Here is a 19,141-nt window from a genome sequence, read left to right as displayed (position 1 = left end):
TGTTTTTTTTGTTTTGTAGAGATGAGGTCTTGCTGTGCTGCCCAGGCTGTTCTTGAACATCGGAGCTCAAGCAATCCTCCTGCCTCAGCCTCCCAAAGTGCTGGGATTACAGGTGTGAGCCACTGCACACAGCCTAATATGTTTTATATAGGTTATAAACACATTTCTATGAGTTTTAATTTACATAAATGATATATGGTATTTTTTTTGTTTGCTTTGTTTTTGTTTTTGTTTTTTTTTTTGAGAGAGAGTCTCTGTCACTCAGGCTCAAGCAATCCTCTTGCCTCAACCTCTGGAATAGGTGGAACCACAGGCATGCACCACCACATCCAGCTAATTTTTTTTAGTTTTTCATAGAGATGGGGTCTCCCTAGGTTGCCCAGCCTTGTTTGTTCTATTTCTTACTTCTTTACTCTTCAGCATTATGTTTTTGTTTTTGAGACAGAGTCTTGCTCTGACGCTCAGGCTAGAATGCAGTGGCATGATCACAGCTCACTGCAGCTTCAACCTCCTGGGTTCAAGGGACACTCCTACCTCAGCCTCTCCAGTAGCTGGGACTGCTGGAAAGAATATCTTTGTATGACTGTCCTTCAGACCTGTGCAAGAATTTCCCTGGCATATGCACCATATATCCAGAGATAATTGAGTCAGAGGTATATACTAACTTTTTTCACCGAATTCTGTCAGAATGCTTTCTAGAATAGCTGAATCAGTTTACCCTACTTTCCCATATACTTGCCAAACTGAGATGTAGCATTCTTTGTCATTTTTGCCAATCTGATGAGTGTCTAACGGTATAATGTCTTTGCTTTAATTTTTATTTGCTTTCTAGTGAGGCTGATTATGTCTTCATTATTTGTTAGCCCTTTGGACTTCTCTTGCTTCGGATTGCCTAGTCATATCTTTTTCCTATTTTTCTACTGAGTTTCCAATATTTTCTTGCTGATTTGCTGGAGATATTTATATTCTAGTTTTGATGCCCTGAAGGTTTTAGCCATTGCTATTATCTTTTCCAACTCAGTCACCTGTCTCATAAGTTTGTACTTCATTGAACACAAATCTTTAAATTTTATGCAGTCACATTCAATTTTTTTTCTTTTTCTTTTTCTATTTATTTATTTATTTGAGACAGAGTTTTACTCTTGTCACCCTGGCTGGGGTGCAGTGCACAATTTCAGCTCACTGCAACCTCCGCTTCCCAGGTTCAAGCAATTCTTCTGCCTCAGCCTCCTGAGTAGATGGGGTTACAGGCATGTGCCACCACGCCCAGTTAATTTTGTATTTTTAGTAGAGACAGGTATCACCATGTTGGTCAGGCTGGTCTCGAGCTCTTGACCTCAGGTGATCTGCCCGCCTCGAGTTCCCAAAGTGCTGGGATTACAGGCATGAGCCACCTCGCCTAGCCCCTCATTTTTTAATTTTTAATCTCATGTTGGTATTTTGGATCTTGCCCAAGTTTTCCTCCTGATTCACAAACATAGTCCCCTGCATTTTCTATTAATATTATTTTAGTAGATAGTAGAATCCATTTTGAGTCCCCTTTACACATGGTAAAAACAGAGAGTTCGAGCTTGATTTTTCTCTGTAAAACTGTAAGCCAGATTTATCATGCCACCTAAGAAACAATCCATCCTTTTGTTATTGTTTTGTGGTGCTACCTTTATCAAATATCAAGGCTTGCTCCTGTAATCCCAACACTTTGGGAGGCTGAGGCAGGAGGATCACTGGAGGCCAGGAGTTCAAGACCAGCCTGGGCAAAATAGCAGGACCCCCGTCTCTAGAAACAACTAACCAACCAAACAACCAAAACAAATGTTTTAATTTAATCACACTTGTTTCTCACAGGAATAAAACAATTATTAATCATATCATGAGTGTCAGAATGTCTTCAGATCTGTATCAAGCCCCTAGAATGCTTGCCTACTTAAGTCCTTTACACATGGATTATTTATTTATTTTCAAGACAGAGTTTCACTCTTGTCCTTCAGGCTGGAGTGCAATGGTGAGATCTTGGCTCACTGCAACCTCTGCCTCCCGGGTTCAAGCAATTCTCCTGCCTCAGCCTCATGAGTAGCTAGGATTACAGGTGCGCGCCACCACCACCACGCCCAGCTAATTTTTGTATTTTTAGTAGAGATGGGGTTTCGCCACGTTGGCCAAGCTGGTCTCGAACTCCTGACCTCAGGTGATCTGCCAGCCTCAGCCTCCCAGAGTGCTGGGATTACAGGCGTGAGCCGCCACGCCCGGCCCTTTTCACATGGATTTTTCAGGCTTGGGGGTTTCTTCCTTGCCCATTCTTCAGACCGCACAATACAAGTGACCAGAATATGGGGGACCTTTATCAGGTACCCTAGTTATTGTATGGAGTTGGTTGACAAGCCCCATTTTGCAGGAACTTGTGTCTACTCTTCTATTCCCTTGATTTGAATTCTTAGTATGCCTCATTTTCCATGAACTGGATTATTTCAGGTTTTTGGTCTCCAGCCTAAAACTGCTGTTACTGCTGATACTTGCTCTCCAAACGTTAATCCCCTCCCTAGGAAGCTCCACATCCCTCCCAGTTTGTCTTCTCTCTGAGGTCCCTGTTAAATTTCTCTCACTCTATCTGCCTGTGCAAAGATGAGACAAAAATGAAATTTTCAACCATAATGTCCATCAAAGGAGGGTAGAGCCTGGTAAATAAAAGCCTTTTTGTTCTACTGAACATTTGGGTGTGTTTGGATACGCAAAACTGGGTCCAGATCTTAGCTTGGAAGTAGACAGCAGTGAGAACTGCTGTGTTCTGTATAAAGAATAAGAATTTGCATTTGGGGGCTGCAGTTCAGGAAGGAGAGGGTGCTGAAATGATACAAGACCCAGGAGAGAAGAGAAACAATCTAGCCAGGGTGTTACTAAATACCTATATGAGTCAGAAGCCAATAGAAAAATTCTTTGGGGCCAGGCGCGGTGGCTCACGCCTGTAATCCCAGCACTTTGGGAGGCTGAGGCGGGCGGATCACGAGGTCAGGAGATGGAGACCCTCCTGGCTAACACGGTGAAACCCCATCTCTACTAAAAAATACAAAAAAATTAGCCGAGCGAGGTGGCGAGTGCCTGTAGTCCCAGCTACTCGGGAGGCTGAGGCAGGAGAATGGCGTGAACCCGTGAGATCGCGCCACTGCACTCCAACCTGGGTGACAGAGCGAGACTCCGTCTCAAAAAAAAAGAAAAAAAAGAAAAAGAAAAATTCCTTGGAAAAGAACTTTTAAGAAGTATCTAGTATTTGGCTGGGAGCGGTAGCTCATGCCTGTAATCCCAGAACTTTGGGAGGCTGAGGCAGGCAGATCATCTGAGATCAGGAGTTCAAGACCAGCCTGGCCAACATGGCGAAACCCTATATACTAAAAATACAAAAATTAACTAGGCGTGGTGGCATGTGCCTATAGTTGCAGCTACTCGGGAAGCTGAGGCAGGAGAATCGCTTGAAGTCGGGAGGCAAAAGTTGCAGTGAACTGAGATCGCACCACTGCATTCCAGCCTGGGTGATAGGACAAGATTCTGTCTCAAAAAAAAAAAAGAAGTATCTAGTATTCAAGTGGAAGGGTTCATGTTATTGAGCTGTGAATACTCATACCTCATTCATTTTCACTCCCCAAATTTTCACCAAAGTCTGATAAAAAACAAAAATGTACTGGGTGCAGTGGCTCACACCTGTTAAATCCCCAAACTTTGGGAGGCTGAGGTGGGAGGATCACTTGAGGCCAGGAGTTGAAGACCAGCTTGGGTGACATGATGAGACCTTGTCTCTAGAAAAAAAAATGTTAAAAAATTAGCTGAGCATGATGGCATGTGCCTGTGGTAGCAGCTACTTGGGAGGCTGAGGTGGGAAGATCACTTGAGCCTAAGAAGTTGAGGCTGCAGTGAGCCATGATCTTGCCACTGCACTCCAGCCTGGGCAACAGAGCAAGAACCTGTCTCAACAAACAAAAGCAAAAATGCCTCATGTTGGCTGGGCAAAGTGGCTCATGCCTATAATCTCAGCACTTTGGGAGGCTGAGGCGGTTGGATCACATGAGGTCAGGAGTTTGAGACCAGCCTGATCAATATGGTGAAACTCCGTCTCTACTAAAAATACAAAAATTTGTGGTGATGTGTGCCTGTAGTCCCAGCTACTCAGGAGGCTGAGACAGGAGAATTGCTTGAATCTGGGAGGCAGAGGTTGCAGTGAGCAGAGATTGCGCTATTTGCACTTCTAGCCTGAGCGACACAGCAAGACTCCGTCTAAAAAAAAAAAAAATTCACGTTAACAGATAATAACATCTGTGGAGGTGGGTGTGGGGTGGGAGGTGAGCAGTGGAGTGAGTAGTGGTATTATATGTATCCATTGAAACAGGTAATGAAATTAACCAATGGATCCGCATGGTGCAGAATGAAACACCTGTGTAAGAAATAAGGTGACAATCTATTAACTGACCCTGCTTAGTGGAAGCCAGAAGCAGAGAAGGTCAAGGAGAAGGAGGAGGAGGAAGAAGAATGAAGAGGTGAAAACAGCTAATACTGACAAGGCATGCCAGGATTTGTTCTAAATGCTTTGTTTATACATATAAAGGTGACCATGAGAACGTTATACCTTCCCCAACATCTACCTCCTCCCTCCCAGAGAGTCACTGAAATCTTAGGGAGGGCTTTGGACTTCCCATAGTAAGTAACTAGCATTCAGGCCAATCTTGTCTAGATGTCATATGTAGGAGACTTCAGATAACACCTGGGTAGCATTTAAGCTTTAGCTCTTACTTCCAAGAATGCTCCAAGGGAGGTTTAAGCCATAGTACAATGTTGTATCACAGCTTCCTTCTAGCTTCTAGTCCTGAAAGTGCCCTCAAACTCATCATTAGAGCATACCTTTATTGTATTTTTAAGCGTATCATAACTATTGTGTATATTTAAATAGGCAAAAGTTCCTTTTGTGGACCTTGATTATATACACACACACACACACACACACACACACACTTTTTCTTTTTTTTTTCCTTTTTTTTTTGTGATGGAGTCTCACTCTCACTCTGTCGCTCAGGCTGGAGTGCAGTGGCATGATCTCGGCTCACTGCAACTTCCGCCTCCCCGGTTCAAGCAATTCTCCTCCCCAGTAGCTGGGACTACAGGCCCGCCACCTGGCCCCGCTATTTTTGTATTTTTAGTAGAGGCGAGGTTTCACCATATTGGCCAGGATGGTCTCGATCTGTTGACCTCGTGATCCACCGCAAGCGAGGCAGATCCCAAAAGTGCTGGGATTACAGGCTTGAGCCACCGGGCCCGGCCCAGAACCTGTTTTTTAAAGTCACCCTTGAAGGGCTCCTCTGATGCTTTCCTCAATGGTTAAGGCAGCTCTTGGCTGCCCTCTTCTGGGATCAGGTCTCCAAGCCACCCATTCCTGTTGACCAGCAACCCTTTTAGGTCCCATCTTGCCTGTGAGCTAGGACTGGTGGGACCATCACAGCTGTATAGCTTGACTTTCTTCTACTGCTGCCATAGGATCTGAGCAGTGCTATTTTACCTATAAATACAACCTCTTGGGCTCAAGCTATCTTCCTGCCTCAGCCTCCCAAGTAGCTGGGACTATAGGCATGTGCCAATGTACCCAGCTAATTTTATTCTTTTCTTCTTTTTTTTTTTTGTAGAGATGGGTTCCACTATGTTAACCCAGGCTGGTCTTGAACTCCTGGTCTCAAGCGATTCTCCTGCCTCAGCTTCCCAAAGTGGTGGGATTACAAGCATGAGCCACCCTGCCCAGCCAGCATATATATTTTTGTCTTTTAAATGTTTTTTAGCTATTTTACCAACAAGGGAGATTTTATTGGGGGGAAAAAAGAAATCCTGAGGCCTCTCAGATAATAAAACCTTAGGCGGATTCAACAAAAACAGATAACATTATCTGGCACTGTCTATTAAATTATCTTATCTAAAAATGTCACATGTAGATTGTAAGCCATAACTACTAATAAATACCTCAAAGTGCTTTTTAAAAAATAATAATTGCTCACATCATTCTGAGATGGCTAATTTTTATCTTTTATTTTTATTTTTTTAAATATATGCTTTTATTTTTCCGTGATTACAAACACAACTGAATATCAAATGCACAAAGTAAGAATTACACGGGGAATAAAAAATCAGATACGTTCATATATATATCACCTTTTCAAGGCTATTTCCACCCAGAATAACCTTGGTTTGCCAGGGCCAATAGAAAGAAGTCACAGAATCGCCTTTAGTCAAATTTGTGTTTGCTTTCTTCTATAATTCCAATACCTCCACCATCAACGACTTGAGATAGCTGCCAAGGTGTTATATAATCAGTGCCAGTGTCTTCATTCATTCTACAACGAAGGCTGTCACTTCACACTTGGAAGGTTGTACAGTGGCCGGGCAGAGGCGCTCCTCACATCGCAGCCGGGGCAGCCGGGCAGAGGCGCTCCTCACTTCCCAGACGGGGCGGCCGGGCAGAGGCGCTCCCCACTTCCCAGACAGGGCGGCGGCCAGGCAGAGGCGCTCCTCACATCCCAGACGATGGGCGGCCGGGCAGAGACACTCCTCACTTCCCAGACGGGGTGGCGGCCGAGCAGAGGCTGTAATCTTAGCACTTTGGGAGTCCAAGGCAGGCGGCTGGGAGGTGGAGGTTGTAGCGAGCCGCGATCAGGCCACTGTACTCCAGCCTGGCCAACACGGCGAAACCCCGTCTCCACCAAAAATAGAGAAACCAGGCAGGCGTGGTGGTGTGCGCCTGCGATCCCAGGTATTTGGCAGGCCGAGAAAGGAGAATCACGGGAGCCCGAGGCAGGGAGGTTGAGGTGAGCCGAGATAAGGGAGGGAAGGAGGGAAGGAGAAGGAGGGAAGGACGGAAGAGATAAGGGAGGGAAGGAGGGAAGGAAGGAAGGAGGGAAGGACGGAAGGAGGGAAGGAAGGAAGGAAGGAAGGAAGGAAGGAAGGAAGGAAGGATCGATCTTATAATTTTTAAAAATATTTTTCTTTCTGGCCAGGAGCAGTGGCTCAGACCTGTAATCCCAGCACTTCGGAAGGCTGAGGCAAGAGGATCGCTTGAGTCCAGGAGTTCAAGACTAGCCTGAGCAACATAGCAAGACCCTGTCTCTATAACAATTTAAAAATAAAAAAAATTAGCCAGGTGTGGTGACACATGCCTATAGTCCCAGCTACTTGAGAGGCTGAGGTGGGAGGATCACTTGAGTCTGAGAGGTCGAGACTGCAGTGAGGCCTGATCTTGCTACTGTCTCACCCTGGGTGACAGAGGGAGACCCTGTCTCAAAAAAAAATCTACATATCTATATATTATTATTACTTTATTTTTGTTTTTGAGACAGAGTCTTGCTCTGTTGCCCAGGATGGAGTGCAGTGGCACGATCTCAGCTCACTGCAACCTCTGCCTCCTGGGTCAAGCAATTCTCATGCCTCAGCCTCCCATTAGCTGGGATTACAGGCATGCGCCACCATGCCTGGCTAGTTTTTGTATTATTATTTATTTATTTTTGAGACAGAGTTTTGCTCTTGTTGCTCAGCCTGGAGTGCAATGATGCGATCTCAGCTCACTGCAACCTCTGCCTCCCAGGTTCAAGCGATTCTCCTGCCTCAGCCTCCCTAGTAGCTGGGATTATAGTTGCCCGCCACCATGCTCAGCTAATTTTTTGTATTTTTAGTAGAGATGGAGTTTCACCACCATTTTGTCCAGGCTGGTCTTGAATTCCTGACCTCAGGTAATCCACCTGCCTCGGCCTCCCAAAGTGCTGGGATTACAGGCGTGAACCACCTCGCCTGGCCTGACTTCATTTTTGTATAAAGTGAGAGACACCGATCAGGTTTCATTCTTCTGCATATGATATCCAGTTTTCCCAGCACCATTTATTGAAGATTTTTCTGCAATGTATATTCTTGGCACGTTTGTCAAAATCTATATGTTGTAGATGTATAGATTTTTTTTCTGTATTCTCTATTCTGTTCCACTGATCTATGTGTTTGTTTTTCTGCCAGTATCATGCTGTTTTGGTTACTATAGCTCTGTAGTATGATTTGACATCCAATAATGTGATTTTCCAGTTTTATTCTTTTTGCTGAAGGTATATTTGGCTATTCTGGGGCTTATGTGGTTCCATATAAATTTTAGGGTTTTTTTTTTTCTATTTCTGTGAAGGATGTCACTGGTATTTTGATAGGAATTACACTGAATCTGTAGATTGCAACAATATTGATTCTTCCAATCCATGAACATAGAATATTGGAGTAACAATATTGATACTTTCAATCCATGAACATGGAATATCTTTCCTTTTTTGTGTGTTCTCTTCAATTTCTTGCATCAATGTTTTATAGTTTTCATTGCAGAGATTTTTCACTTCTTTGGTTTTGGTTAATTCATTTATTGATTGATTGATTGATTGATTGATTTTTTGATAAAGTCTCACTCTGTCACCCAGGTTGGAGTGCAGTGGTGTGATCTCGGCTGACTGCGACCTCCACATCCTGGGTTCAAGCAATTCTCCTGCCTCAGCCTCCCAAGTAGCTGGGACCACAGGCACCCACCATCATGCCTGGGTAAATTTTTTGGTATTTTTAGCAGAGACGGGGTTTCACCATGTTGGCCAGGCTGGTCTCCAACTCCTGACCTCCGGTGATCTGCCTGCCTCGGCCTCCCAAAGTGCTGGGATTACAGGTGTAAGTCACCAGGCCTGGCTGATTAACTCCTATGTATTCAATTTTATTTGTAGCTATTGTAAATGGGATTACTTTATTTATTTCTTTTTCATATTGTTTGCTATTGGCATATAGAAATGCTACTGATTTTTGTATGTAGATTTTGTATCCTACACTTTAGTGAATTTGTTTATCAGTTCTAATCGTTTTTTTGTGTGTGGAGTCTTGAGGTTTTTCCAAATATAAGATCATATCTGCAAACAAGGATAATTTGATTCCTTGCTTTCCAATTTGTTTTTTGTTTTTGTTTCCTTGTTTTTGAGACAGTGTCTCACTCTGTTTCCCAGGCTGCACTGCAGTGGCATGGTCATGGCTCACTGCAGCCTCTACCTCCCAAGCTCAGGTGATCCTCCCACCTCAGCCTCCTGAGTAGCTGGGACTACAGGGGCACACCTGCATACCCAGCCAATTTTGAGTGTGTGTGTGTGTGTGTGTGTATGTGTGTGTTTTGTAGAGATGGGGTTTCACAATGTTGCTTAGACTGGTCTTGAACTCCTGGACTCAAGTAATCTGCCCACCTCGGCCTCCCAAAGTGCTGAGATTTCAGATGTGAGCCACTGCACCCAGCACTTTCTGATTTGGATGCCCTTTATTTCTTCCTCCTGTCTCATTGCTCCAGCTGACACTTCCAGTACTATGTTTAATAAAGTGCTGAAAGTGGGAATTCTTGTCATGTTCCAGATCTCAGAGGAAAGGTTTTCAATTCCTCACAATTCAGTATGATACTAGCTATGGATCATCGCTTCTCGGCCTTTTGGCTAAGATCAAGTGATACTAGCTATGGATCTGTTGTTTACGGCTTTACTATGTTGAAGTATATTCCTTCTGAACCCAGGATTTTTTAGGGTTTTTGTTATTAAGGGATATTGAAATGTATCAAATGCTTATTCAGCACCAATTGAAATGATCATATGGTTTTTGTCCTTTATTCTGTTGATATGATGTATCACATTGATTTATCCACGTATGTTGAACCACCCTTGCATTCCCAAGATAAATCCCATTTGGTCATGATGAATGATCTTTCTAATGTGTTGTTGAAATCAGTTTGCCAGCATTTTGTAGAGGATTTCTGCATCAATATTAATCAGTAATATGGCCTGTAGTTTTTTTTTTTTAATGTGTCTTTGTCTGCTTTAGCTATCAGGGTAATACTGGTCTTATAGAGTATGTTCTAAAGTGTTCCCTCCTCCTCTGTTTTTTGGAATAGTTTGAGTAAGATTGGTATTAGTTCTTTTTTAAATGTTTGGTAAAATTCAGCAGTGAAGCCATTGCGTCCCAGGCCTTTTTTTTTTTCGCCCTGGGAAACTTTTTATTACAGCTTTGATCTCATTAGTTATTATTGGTCTGTTCCAGTTTTGGATTTTTTTACGGTTCACCCTTAGTAGGTTGCATGTGTCTAGGAATTTATCCATTTCTTCTAAGTTTTCCAGTTCATGAGCATATAGCTGCTCACAGTAGCCTCTAAAGATCCTTTGAGCCGGGCGCAGTGGCTCACGCCTGTAATCCCAGCACTTTGGGAGGCCAAGGCGGGCAGATCACGAGGTCAGGAGATCGAGACCATCTTGGCTAACATGGTGAAACCCCGTTTCTACTAAAAATACAAAAAATTAGCCGAGCGCAGAGGCAGGCGCCTGTAGTCCCAGCTACTCGGGAGGCTGAGGCAGGAGAATGGTGTGAACCCGGGAGGTGGAGGTTGCGGTGAGCCGAGATTGCGCCACTGCACTCCAGCCTGGGCAACAGAGCAAGACTCCATCTCAAAAAAAAAAAAAAAAAAAAAAAGATCCTTTGAATTTCTGCAGTATTGATTGGAATGTCTCCTTTTTCATCTCTGATTTTATTTAGATTTTCTCTCCTTTTTTCTTTCTTTCTTTTCTTTCTTTCTTTTTTTTTTTTTTTTTGAGACAGTCTCACTCTCTCTCCCAGGCTGTAGTGCAGTGGCACAATCTCGGCTCACTGCAACCTCTGTTGCCCAGGTTCAAGTGATTCTCCTGCCTCAGCCTCCTGAGTAGCTGGGATTACAGGCACCTGCCACCAGGCCTGGCTAATTTTTGTATTTTTAGTAGAGACGGTTTCACCATCTTGGCTAGGCTGATATTGAACTCCTGACCTCGTGATCCACCTGCCACAGCCTCCCAAAGTGTTGGGATTACAGGCGTGAGCCACTCCACCCAGCCCTCTCTTTTTTCCTTAGTCTGGCTAAATATTTGTCAATTTTGTTTACCTTTTTAAAAACTAACTTTTTGGCTGGGCACAGTATCTCATGCCTGTAATCCTAGCACTTTGGAAGGCCTGAGGCAGGGGGATTACCTGAGGCCAGGAGTTCAAGACCAACCTGGCCAACATGGTGAAACCCTGTCTCTACCAAAAATACAAAAAATTAGTCAAGCATGGTGGCAGCCACCTGTAATCCCAGCTACTCGGGAGGCTGAGGCAAGAGAATCGCTTGAACCTTGGAGGCAGAGGTTGCAGTGAGCCAACATCGTGCCTTTGCACTCTAGCCTGGGCAACAAGAGCGAAACTCCATCCCAACCAAAAAAACTAACTTTTTGTTTTGTTAATCTTTTGTGTTGTTTTCTTCATTTCAACTTTGTTTATGCTCGATCTTATTACTATTTTCTACTAATTTTGGGTTTGGTTTGCTCTTGCTTTTCTAATTCTTTAAGATGCATCATTAAGTTGTTGATTGTTTATTTGAAGTTTTTCTACTTTTTTTTGTTTTCTTTTTCTTTTTCTTTGTTTTTGAGACGATCTGTCTTGTGCCACTGCACTCGCTCTGTCGCCCAGGCTGGAGTGCAGTGGCACGATCTTGGCTCACTGCAACCTCTGCCTCCCAGTTTCAAGTGATTCTCCTGCCTCAGCCTCCCATGCAGTAGCTGGGATTACAGGCATGCACCACCACACCCGGATAATTTTTGTATTTTTAGTAAAGACAGGTTTTTGCCATTTTGGCCAGGCTCGAACCCTTGATCTCAGGTGATCTACCCACCTCAGCCTCCCAAAGTGCTGGGATTACAGGCATGAGCCACTGTGCCCAGCCTTGAAATTTTTCTACTTTTTTGATGTAGGCACTTAAAGCTATAAACTACCCTCTTAGTACTGCTTTCACTATGTCCCATAGGTTTGAGTATGTTGTGGTTCCATTGCCATTTGTTTCAAGAAATTTTCCAATTTACTTCTTAATTTCTTTATTGATCCACTGATCATTAGGAGCATATTGTTTAATTTCCATGTGTTTTTAAAGCTTCCAAAATCTTTGTTATTAATTTCTAGTTTTATTCCATTGTGGTCCAAGAAAATTCTTGATATAATTTTGATTTTCTTGGATGCTTTAAGACTTGTTTTGTCACCTAATATATGACCTATCCTTGAGAATAATCCATGTGCTTAGGAGAAGAAAGTATATTCTGCAGCCGCCGGATGAAATATTCTGTAAATAACTATTAGATCCATTTGGTCAATAGTGCAGATTCAGTCCAATGTTTCTTTGTTGGCTTTCTGCCAGGAAGATCTGTTCAATGCTGAAACTGGAGTGTTAAAGTCTCCAGCTTTCATTATATTGGGGTCTATCTCTCTCTTTAGATTTAATATTTGCTTTATGTATCTTGGTGCTCCAGTACTGGGTGGATATATATTTACAATGGTTATCCTTTTGCTTAATTTACCCCTTATTATATAGTGACCTTCTTTGTTCCTACTTAAAGCCTTTGTCTTGAAATTCATTTTGTCCAACTATAGCTACTCTTGCTCTTTTTTGGTTTCTGTTGGCTTGCACTATCTTTTTATGTCTCTTTATTTTTATTTTTATTCTATGTGTGTCTTTGTAGGTGCAGTGTGTTTTTCATAGGCAAGAGATCACTGGGTCTTTTTGTTTTTAAATCAATTCAGCCACTCTGTGTCTTTTGATTGGAGAGTTTACTCAATTTACATTCAATGTTATTATTAATAAGGACCTACTTCTGCCATTCATTTTGTTATTTGTTTTCTGGTTGTTTTGTGTTCTTCAATTCTTTCCCTCCTTCCTGTCTTCCTTTTAGTAAAGGGGATTTTTCTCTGGTGGTATAATTTAATTTTTTGCTTTTTATTTTTTGTGTGTCCATTGTATGTTTTTTTATTAGCGGTTACCCAGAAAGCGCTGGGTGCAGTGGCTCACATCTGAAATCTCAGCACTTTGGGAGGCCGAGGTGGGCAGATTACTTGAGTCCAAGAGTTCAAGACCAGTCTAAGCAATATACTTAGGCTTGCAAATACTATCTTATCATCCATTATTTTCAGCTGATAACAACTTAACTCTGCCTGCATACACAAACAAACAAGCAAAAAGAAAACTAAAAAAAATTCTACATATTTACTTCATCTCTATGCTTTTTAACATTTTGTTGTTCCCATTAATATCTTATTGTACTGTGTCTTGAAAAGTTGTCGTTATTATTATTAATTTTCTTTTGAGACAGGGTATCACTCTGTCACCCAGGCTAGAGTACACTGGTGCAATCTCAGCTCACTGCAACCTCTGCCTCCCAGGCTCAAGCTATCCTCCTGCCTAAATCTCCTAAGTAGCTGGGACTACAGGTGCACACCACCACAACTAGCTAATTTTTGCATTTTTTGTAGAGATGGGGTTACTCCATGTTGCCCAGGCTGGTCTTGAACTCCTGGGCTCAAGCGATCTGCCTGCCTCAACCTACCAAAACATGCTGGGATTACAGGCATGAGCCACCACGCCCAGCTATAGTTATTAGTATTGTTCTTATTTTATTTTATTTTTGAGATGGAGTTTCACTCTTGTTGCCCAGGCTGGAGTGCAATGGTGTGATCTTGGCTCACTGCAACCTCCACCTCCTGGGGTCAAGTGATTCTCCTGCCTCAGCCTCCTGAATAACTGGGATTACAGACATGTGCCATCAAGCCTGGCTAATTTTGTATTTTTAGTAGAGATGGGGTTTCTCCATGTTAGTCAGGCTGGTCTCGAACTCCCGACCTCAGGTGATCTGCCCACCTCGGTCTCTCAAAGTGTTGGGATTACAGGTGTCAGCCATCATGCCTGGCCCATAGTTGTTGTTGTTGTTATTATTATTATTATTATTATTATTATTATTATTATATTTGAGACAGAGTCTCACTCTGTCACCCAGGATGGAGTGCAGCGGTGTGATTTCGGCTCACCACAACCTCCGCCTCCCAGGTTTAAGTGATTCTCGTGCCTCAGCCACCCAGGTAGCTGGGATTACAGGCGTGCGCTACCACATCAGCTAATATTTGTATTTTTTAGTAGAGACAGGGTTTCACCATATTGGCCAGGCTGGTCTGGAACCACTGACCTCAAGTGATCTGCCTGCCTTGGGCTTGAAAAGTGCTGGGATTACGGCCACCACACCCAGCCCATAGTTACTATTTTTGATTGGATAATATTTTAGTCTTTCTACTTAAAAAAAGTAGTTTACACACCACAGCTACCCCATTATAATATTATATGTTTTTCTGTGTACTTACTATTACCAGTGAGTCTTGTACTTTCAGATGATTTCTTTTTCTTTTTTTTTTTGAGATGGAGTCTTGCACTGTTGCCCCAGCTGGAGTGCAATGGCACAGTGATCTCGGCTCACTGCAAGCTCCGCCTCCCGGGTTCATGCCATTCTCCTGCCTCAGCCTCCCGAGTAGCTGGGATTACAGGCACACACCACCACATCCAGCTAATTTCTTGTATTTTTAGTAAAGATGGGGTTTCACTATGTTGGCCAGGCTGGTCTCGAACTCCTGACCTCGTGATACGTCCGCCTCACCCTCCCAAAGTGCTGGGATTACAGGTGTGAGCCACCGCACCCAGCCCAGATGATTTCTTATTGCTTGTTAATGTCCTTTTCTTTCAGACTGAAGAACTCCCCTTAGCATTACTTGTAGGACAGATCTGTTGTTGATAAAATCCCTCAGCTTTTGTTTGTCCAGGAAAGTCTTTACTTCTTCATCTTTGGAGGATATTTTCACTGGATATATTATTCTAATGTAACAGTTTTTTTTCCTTCAGCACTGTAAATATCTCATGGCACTCTCTCCTGGCCTGGAAGGTTTCCACTGAGAAGTTCGCTGCTGGACATATTGGAACTCTGTTGTATGTTGTTTCTATTTTCTTGCTGCTTTTAGGATTCTTTCTTTAACCTTGACCTTTGAGAGTTTCACTATTAAATGCCCTGAGGTAGTTTTCTTTAGGTTAAATTTGCTTGGTGTTCTACAACCTTCTTGTACTTAGATATTGATATTGTTCATTATGTTTGAAAAGTTTTGTTATTCCTTTGAATAAATGTTCTTTTTTTATTTTATTTATTTTTATTTTTTGAGGCGGATTTTCGCTCTTGTTGCCTAGGATGGAGTGCAATGGCACGATCTTGGCTCGCTGCAACCTCTGCCTCCCAGGTCCAAGTATTTCTCCTGCCTCAGCCTCCCCAGTAGCTGGGATTAGAGGTGTCTGCCACCACACCCAGCTAATTTTTTGTATTTTTAGTCTTGAACTTCTGACCTCAGGTGATTCACCAGCCTCGGCCTCCGCCTCCCAAAGTGTTGGGATCACAGGCATGAGCCGCCACACCTGCACAAATAAACTTTCTACCCGTATCTCTCTACCTTTTCTTTTTTTTTGAGACAGTTTCACTCTTGTTGCCCAGGCTGGAGTGCAGTGGTGCTATCTCGGCTCACCGCAACCTCCACCACCCAGGTTCAAGCGATTCTCCTGCCTCAGCCTCCCGAGTAGCTGAGATTATAGGCATGCACTACCATGCTTGGCTAATTTTTGTATTTTTAGTAGAGACACGGTTTTACCATGTTGGTCAGGCTGGTCTCGAACTTCTGACCTCAGGTGATCCGCCCACCTCGGGCTCCCAAAATGCTGGGATTACAGACATGAGCCAACGCGCCTGGCTGTACCTTCTCTTTTAAGGCCAATAACTCTTAGATTTATACCTTTAAGGCTATTTTCTAGCTCTTATAGGCATGCTTCATTGTTTTTTACTCATAGACATGGTAGAGATCATTCAGTAGAGAAGGGAAGAAGGCCAGACAAAACCCTGAGGATCACGACTGCATTCCCAAGATAAGCAGCAGAAGAGGTTCCTAGAAAAAGACTGAGATGAAATGGCCAAAGAAGTAGTATGGAACACGAGAGAACATGACCTCACAGAAGTCCTGGAAAGGGAGCTTCGGGCCGGGTGTGGTGGCTCGTGCCTGTAATCCCAGCAGTTTCGGAGGCCGAGGCAGGTGGATCACCTGAAGTCAGGAGTTTGAGACCAGCCTGGTCAACATGATGAAAGCCCATCTCTACTAAAAATATAAAAATTAGCTGGGCATGGTGGCAGTCACCTGTAATCCCAGCTGCTTTCAGAGCCTGAGGCAGGAGAATCGCTTGAGACTGGGAGCCAAGACTGTGCCACTGCACTCCAACCTGGGTGACAGAGAGGGACTCCATCTCAAAGAAAAAACAAAAACAAAAACAAAAGACTCTGATGTGTTCTTGAGTATGTCAATTGCATTTTTCAGCTCCAGAATTTCTGCTTCATTCTTATACATTACTTCAATCTCTTTGTTAAATTTATCTGATCGAATTCTGAATTCCTTCCCTGTTTTATCTTGAATTTGTTTCCTCAAAACAGCTATTTTGAATTCTGTGTCTGAAAGGTCACATATTTCAGTTTCCCCAGGATTGGTCCCTGAGTGCCTTATTTAGTTTATTTGGTGAGATCATGTTTTCCTAGATGATACTGATGCTTGTGCTTGTTTGTCAGTGTCTGGGCATTGAAAGTTAGGTATACATTTTAGTCTTCACAGAGTGAGCCTGTTTGTACCCATCCTTCTTGAGAAGACTTTCCAGGTATTTGAAAAGACTTTGGTGTTGTGATCTAAGCATTATCTGCATAAAGGGGCACCCCAAGCTCAGTGACACTATATTTCTTGCAGACTCATAGAAGTACTGCCTTGGTAGTTTATATGGTTTGGATTTGTGTCCCCACCCAAATCTCATGTCAAATTGTAGTCCCTAGTGTTGGCAGTGGGACTCGGTGGGAGGTGATTGGATCATGGTGGCAGATTTCCCAGTTGGTGCTGTTCTCATGACAGTAAGTTCTCACAAGATCTGGTTGTTTAAAAGTTTGTGGCACCACCCCCTTCTCTCTTCCTCCTCCTCTGGCCATGTAAAGTGCTGGTTCCCCCCTTGCCTTCCACCATGATTGTATGTTTTCTGAGGCCTCCCCAGAAGTTGCTGTGCTTCCTGTACAGCCTGTGTAACCACAAGCCAATTAAACCTCTTTTCTTGCCGGGCATGTTGGCTCACGCCTGTAATCCCAGCACTTTGGGAGGCTGAGGCAGGTGGATCATGAGGTCAGGAGTTTGAGACCAGCCTGACCATCATGGTAAAACCCTGTCTCTACTAAAAATACAAAAATTATAGGGTGTGGTGGTGCGTGCCTATAATCCCAGCTACTCAGGAGGCTAAGCAGGAGAATCACTTGAACCCCGGAGGTAGAGTTTGCAGTGAGCTGAGATCCTGCCACTGTACTCCAGCCTGAGCGATAGAGCAAGACTCCATTAAGAAAAAAAAAAATCTTTTCTTTGTAAATTACCGAGTCTCTGGTATTTCTTTCTAGCAATGCAAGAATTGACTAATACAGTGGTCTTGAATAAGATCCAGAAGAATTCTTCAGATTACTAGGCAAAGGCTCTTGTTCTCTTCCCTTATGATCTCCCAAACAAAAAAAGTTTCATGTGGGTGCGCTGGCCTCCTATAATCCCAGCACTTTGGGAAGCTGAGGCAGGTGGATCACTTGAGGACAGGAGTTCCAGACCAGCCTGGCCAACATGGTGAAACCCCATCTCTACTAAAGATACAACAATTAGCCAGGCATAGTGATGGGCACCTGTATTCCCAGCTACTCAGGAGGCTGAGGCAGGAGAATCACTTGAACCCGGGAGGTGGGGGCTGCAGTGAGCCGAGATCGGGCCACTGCAGTCCAGCCTGGGTGACAGAGTGAGACTTCGTCACAAAACAAAACAAAACAACAAAAAAAGAGTTTTTCTGTGCTGAGCTGGCTGGATCTGGGGGTATGGTGACACAAGCAGCCCTGCAGCCACCACCATTGGGACTGCACTGGGTCAGACCTAAAGCTAGCACAGAACTGGGTCTTGCCCAAGGCACGCTGCAACCACTGCCTGGCTACTGGCTATGTTCACTCAAGATTCTAGCGATCTACAATCAGCAGATGGCAAAGCCAGCCAGGCTTGTGTTTTTCCCTTCAGGGTGGTGAGTTGCCCCAGGCCCTGGGTGGGTCCAGAGATGGCATCCAGGAATTAGGGAATGGAGTCAAAAACCTTAGGGATCTACCTGGTCTTCTTCTGTGGCTGAGTTGGCACTCAAACAATGAGACACAGTTCTTCCCACTTGTCCCTTCTTGGGGAGCCTCACCCCATGGCCGCCACCATCACCACAGGCCCGTGGGGAGTACTACTGCCAATGTTTACTTAAGGCCCAAGGGCTCTTCAGTCAGCTTGTGGTGAAGGCTGCCAGGACTGGTATCCATCATTTGGGGCAGTGGGCTCCCCTCTGGCCCAGGGCAGATCCAGAAATACCATCCAAGAGCCAAAACCTGGAATTGGGGACCCCAAGAGCTCGCTTGGTGCTCTACCTCACTGTGGCTGAACTGGTACCTAAGCTGCAAGATAAAGTTCTGCCCCTCCCCAAACCTTTTGTTGTTTGCTTGTTTTGAGATAGGGTCTCACTCCAACACCCAGACTGGAGTGTAGTGGTGCAATCATGGCTCACTGCAGCCTTGACCTCCTGGGTTCAAGTGATCCTCCTGCCTCAGCCTCCTGAGTAGCTGGGACCACAGGTGCACACCACCATGTCTGGCTTTTTTTTTTTTTTTTTTGTAGAGACAAGGTTTCACCATGTTGCCCAGGCTGGTCTTGAACTCCTGGGCTCAGGTGATCTGCCCACCTCAGCCTCCCAGAGTATTAGTATTAGAGGCATGAGCAACCATGCCCAGCTGAGAAAGTTCCTTTTACTCTTCCCTCTTCTTTTCTCCAGCAGAAGTAGTCTCTCACCATAGCCACCACAGCTGGAAATGTACTGAGTCACACCTGAAGCCAGCACATCTCTGAGTGTCACCTAAGACCCATGGCATATGACCTGGGTATTGCTGCTGGTTATTCAGGGCCCAAGGGCTCTTTAGTTAGCAGGAGATGGCTCCTGCTTGATCCATCCCTTCAGGGCAGTGGTTTCCCTTCTGGCCCAGAGTGTGTCTAGAAATCTTGTCCGGAAGCTAAGGTCTGGAAAGGGGGCCTCAAGACTCTGCTGGTGCCCTGTCCTACTGTGGCTTAGCTGGTATCGAAGTTGAAAGACAAAGTCCTCTTTCCTCTTTAG

Source organism: Symphalangus syndactylus, chromosome 18 (assembly GCF_028878055.3).
Source record: "Symphalangus syndactylus isolate Jambi chromosome 18, NHGRI_mSymSyn1-v2.1_pri, whole genome shotgun sequence".
Taxonomy (NCBI): Eukaryota; Metazoa; Chordata; class Mammalia; order Primates; family Hylobatidae; genus Symphalangus; species Symphalangus syndactylus.
This window is presented reverse-complemented; position numbering follows the sequence as displayed.